This window comes from Podarcis filfolensis (assembly GCF_964270895.1).
Source record: "Podarcis filfolensis genome assembly, chromosome: 15".
In the NCBI taxonomy this organism is placed as follows: Eukaryota; Metazoa; Chordata; class Lepidosauria; order Squamata; family Lacertidae; genus Podarcis; species Podarcis filfolensis.
The window spans coordinates 28113142-28118548 of NC_139618.1; the positions used below are offsets into that span (position 1 = coordinate 28113142).

Sequence of the window (5407 nt, forward strand, 5' to 3'; positions counted from 1 at the left end):
GAAATGCCATTTCTATTTTGCATCTCTAGCAGGACGAGGGGCTGAAGCGCTCAGAATGTCAGCAAAGGCTGCGGCTCCCTCCATTTTCTGGAACAGCAGCAAATCTGCTCCCTGCGCCTTCCCCGTGCCCATGTCTCATGCTGGCTAATGAGAATTCAGCTACACTTGCAAATAGGCATCATTGTAACAGATTGGCAGACCAGTCCTTTCAGCAAATATTAACTCTAGCCCTGCAAATTGGAGCAGAGTTCAACCTCTCGGCTTCTTCCTTGCACCTGCTGCTGCTACTGCTGTGCTAATGGGCCGTGTCAGGGGGAGCTCAGCGCTGGAGCTCTGGATATCCATCCCGCACAGTGTGGCTTCAAGGAATGGGGCACTGGATGGGGAGGAGAGGCTAGGCAGAAAGGTCTGCACTCTGCATTCAAAGGCATCCACCGCCACTCCACTCCTACTTTCTCCCACAATGACATGGCCAGTCAGGTAAGTCACTCTTATTCTCTTAGGAATTTTTGCATTTTTCCCTTCTTCCCACCCCAGCGCCTGCCTCTCAGTCCTGTCTGACCCCCCGCCTCCTGACAGCTCCAGATTTCTCTGGGTCACCTGAGCTACAGCAATCAAGTCAAGCAATGTGCAGGACCGCCCCCCCCAATTCAGTCCAGGTCTCAAGCATTGGCTGAATCCGGTACACAGACCAACCGCTTTTGCAATCTCTTGCACAGCAACATTTCACTAGCTCAATATGTTCGACTAGCGGAGCAAGCACACTGCAAGGTGGCTAACTTAACTCTGCAATTGATACCACCTCTTCTCTGCCTGGAGAGGGCATTGCTGAAGCCTGAGCACACCGTTTCAGACAGTTCACTTGGCTCAGTGCCAACAACAGGCCATGAGATTCAAGCCCTACAGACCCTAGTACATTGCCAGGTTCAAAACCTGGTCTGTAACACTGTGTTTATAGCCCCAGCTCTCATAAAGGGCTATTCAAACATATGCTGAGTTGTCAACCATGTGATTTCAGTGATGCAACTGGCTCATACTTGCTCCTGCAAAAACCAGAGTGGCCTCTTGAAGCTATCTGCTGCCCAGCTGGCTGTGCTGCATAACAGTTCTTCAGCCCTTCAGAATGTAAGCACATTTGTGAAATGCAATTCTGGGCTACTGTAGAATCATAGAGTTGAAAGGAAACCTGAGGTCCTGTTTTAGAGTGCAGGTGGAATTCAAGGATTAGGGCATCTTGACCTAAACTATATTGTACTTTAAGGATGCAAGGGGACCTGTCAGGGTGCAGTCACACTGATAAACCCTGGCAGATGTGTTCTACCCACCCACCCCCATCAGAGGAAGTGATGCTTCTGGGTACCATTTGCACTCAGGTCCTGCTTCCTATATCCATCAGGTTGGCCATTGTGAGAATGGGATGCCTTTGAGCTGATGCACCAGGGCTATTCTTCTATTCTTACATTTTTTGAAATGTATCTCCTCTCCACCACAGCCCTTGTTTTAGAAAGAAGGCAATCATCTGGCAATAGGATGTCACAAGGCTGAAGCTGGCTGATAATTCACACTGTTGCCATCTTCCATATACAAACACACCCTGCAAACATCTGCTACCTTCCACCAGGTCCACAGCCCTGCATCCACTAGCTTTAATACATCTCCCTTTCAAGTAGTATCCATTCCACCTTTTTACCCCAAGATCATACAATCATAGGATTCTAGAGTTGGAAGGGACCCTGAGGATCTCTAGTGCAACCCCACACAATGCAGGAATATGCAGCTGCCCCACATGAGGACCAAAACCACATCCTTGGCATCATCAGCACCACACTCTAACCAACTGAGCTATTCAAGATGCTTGTTTCTGAGGCCAATGCCTGGTCTGAATTTACATTCTAAGCCCCGTCCCACCCCGAACATGGAGACCGTATTTAAGTTGGCCATGAAAAGTCATGCAATGACAATGATCTGGGGGCTGGTGCAGCAACTCCCCTAAAGGGGGCATTTCAGCTTAGAAAAATGGTGATAAAGGATAGAGGTGCATAAAATTAGGCATGGTGGGTAAACAGACAAACTCCCTCCCCCATCATATTTTTATTATTTAATTCTTAAATTTATTACTCGCCCATCACCCTAAGGTCCCAGGGTGGGACATTACAACACAATATTTAAAACAGTTTAAAACACAATTACAAAAATATGGTGGGTCCTAAAAAGATACACTTCAAGTGTCAAAAGCCAGGGCAAAGAGGTACTAGGACCTCATGGGATCATCCAAGAAAGCAGAATATTGGAAGACTTGGGACAGGCGAAAGCAAGTGCTTCTTCACATAGTTAAACTATGATATTTGTTCCCATGAGATGTAGTAATTGCCATTGATTTGGATGACTTTGAAATAGGTTTGGACCAATTTGTGGGAGATGAGGCTGCAAATAGTTACTAGTTATGATGGCTATGTTCTGCCTCCACTGTCATGGACAGTACACCTCTGAATACAAGTTGCTTGGGATCAAAAGTGGAAATAGTCTTGTTGAGCTCCTGGGCTTCCCAGAAGAGGCACCTGAATGGCCACCATGAAAACAGAATTTTGAACTAGATGTGCCTTTTGTCTGATCTGACAGGGATCTTCGAATATTCTTAGAAATTCAAAGCAGGGGGGTACAGTGGTACCTCAGTTTGCGAACTTAATCTGTTCCGGAAGTCCGTTCTTAAACCAAAGTGTTCTTAAATCAAGGCGTGCTTTCCCATAGAAAGTAATGGAAAATTGATTAATCCGTTCCAGAAGATGAAAAACAACCCTAAAACAACATGAATTTTACTATCTAACAAGACCATTGATCCATAAAATGAAAGCAATAATCAATGTACTGTACTATAAAATAAATAAGACAGTATTGTAGATGATAAAAATTTATTTAAAAATAAATTCTTACGTGCATGGATGATAGTCATTGTTTGGATGAGGGGCGTTTATCCATTTCTGCAGTCACACAATCAACCAGTAGCTGAACTGGGTTCCACACAGTCACAAAAACAAGTCACAAAAACCAAGTAACAAGCCACAGTCACAAAAATGAAGTCACAAGCCATAGTCACAAGTCAGTCCCATAAAACGAAGAACAAGTCACAGTCAAAAAAATGGAAAAGCCATACAAACAAAAACACAAAAAATAGCAAAAGCAAAAGCTCCAAATGTCACCTCTGTGTTGTGTGGGTGCTTGGGACTCAACAGCCGACAGACTCAACAGGAAGCCTCTAATTAGCAGCGGGGGACTCAATTTACAAACGGAACACACTCAACAGGAAGCGGAACATGTTCTGCTTCCAAGGCAAAGTTCACAAACCAAACTTCTGGGTTTGCAGAGTTCTTAATCCAAGTTGTTCATAAACTAAGCTGTTCTTAAACCAAGATACCACTGTATATTCTTTGAGGGATCTTGCAAAACCAAATTGCAGGGTATGTGGGACTCCTCTCTTCCTATCTTGTGGAAGCTCTGTAAGATTTGTCTTCATTCCCTCCACTTCTCTTCATTTGCAGTCATGCTGAGAATACCTGATAATGAAGTTTGTGGGGTTTGAATTTTGTTTGTTTAATGACACCAACAGTATGAATTTGCCTGCAGCACAACTTTGCTTCCTTCTGGTGGCTGTTCTCCTTTATCGCTAACAAACTTGCACCTGGAAAGCTCAGACCATTCTGCCTATCCCCTCCCCAAATCCATGCTCTTAACCTGAAGTTAATGTTTTAATGCTTGATGTTTTTATATTTGTTGGAAGCTGCCTAGAGTGGCGGGGGCAACTCAGTCAGATGGGTGGGGTAAAAATAATAAAATTTAAAAATAATAATTATTGAGGTCCTTCTTGCTTTGCTTGCTTGATGCCCAAACCAACAAGAAAGAGTTGATATCAGTCTTGAGTAAGGTTACCAGAAGTCCCCATTTCCCAGGGACAGTCCCCAGATTTACAAACCAGTCCCCATACAAAATCTATTGAAGCTGAAAAGTGTCTCCGGGTTCATTGAAAAAAATCTGGCAACCTTAGTGTTGAGGGCAGCTGAAAAGAAAGTGGAAAGCCTTCACCGCCATGTCCTCTTTTTGCTGCCTTATCGCAACAAGGGAACAAATCTTCTGCCCTGGGATCTAGTTCAGGATCTTTTCAGTTGCCTTCAATATATGAGGAACTGTCAGGAGAGGCTCAGCTGATTTCCCACCCTCATGCACTCCTGGCAGCACTAAACTGAACTCTTCTTGGAACATTAAGCTCCAGGCTTTTTCAATCACCTGCTCTGCAGGCTGTTCAACCAGTAACGGCCAGTACCCTTCTCTCTGTTCTCCAGTGGCCACACCAGAGAGAGAGGAGCTGCTACTGCTTCCCTGGTGTCCAGACTGGGCTCCCACGGAGCAGAGATACAGCCACAGATTCCCAGCTGCAAAACTGAGCTGGCAAAATAAGGTAGGAGGGTGTCCTTTAAAAAAGAGAGAGAAAGGGAGGGAGGGAGGGGGGTTGTGCAGTTTTGTTATGCCAACTAGCTGGTGGCTTAAAGCGTTTCTCTTTCTCATCTAATTTTTCCACCAAGGGAATCGCAAGGCTGCCTGCCTTTTTCTTAATGTGCAACGCCTGTCACCGTGGTAATGCTTTCTTAGTTACAGACTCTCCCTCTTCCCCCTCCCCCTCCCTCTGTTATAATTTTAATTCAGGCAGATCACTATGGGGGAGCCGACTATAAATAGGTGTTCCAGTAAGCTTTAAGTAACTCGAGCAGAAGAATACCTCCGAAAGACTAAAGACCATCTGACAGGAGAGACTGCAGAAATCAAACCAGGCCTTAATTAGGAGAGTAAGGCTCTCTTTCGTTTTTCAGCCATGTGATGCCGGCAAGAAAGAAAAGGAGGAGGAGAATGGAGCTTAGGAGTTTGTTTGCTCTGCAATTACAGATGAAATTTAAAGATATTCCTTGGCCTAATAAGGCCTCATTTCAGAAGAGACCCATGCAAAATAAAGTCTGATTCGTTACCAGTTCTGGCACGAACCTCCTTTGCGTAGCAGTATAGTAAAGTGAAAGTATACAAAGGGTCAACTCACTCTGTCAGTATTTGCAAATCTGGCTAAACTCAAATGACGAAGCTCATCGGCATGCAAAAAGGCCTAATTGATAATGACTCTTCTTCTCTGGGTGGCTCTCTAAGGGAAAGGGGGCAAGCGCACAACACAACTGCAGTTGTGACAGTTCTCCAAAGCATTTTCCTCTTTGTCCAGCAAAGAAAGACTATCCTGACAAATTAAAGAGAGTGTAACGAAATCCGCTTAATTAATGCCAAGACCAATTTGCACATGCAAAGAAAATGACAGAGGAAAGTGAGATTTACCGATAGACAAATTAATCATCCTGTATGTGTCTTTTATAAGTCC

The 5407-nt window shown here is 44.6% G+C and overlaps 1 long non-coding RNA gene across 1 annotated transcript; it reads left to right on the plus strand.

Moving 5' to 3' along the window:
* The first annotated feature begins 207 nt into the window (after nucleotides 1-207).
* On the plus strand, nucleotides 208-4999 carry LOC310750777. Its single transcript, XR_014542263.1, has 3 exons — nucleotides 208-480; nucleotides 4335-4450; nucleotides 4696-4999. It is a non-coding gene; the product is annotated as an uncharacterized lncRNA (long non-coding RNA).
* Nucleotides 5000-5407: the final 408 nt, after the last annotated feature.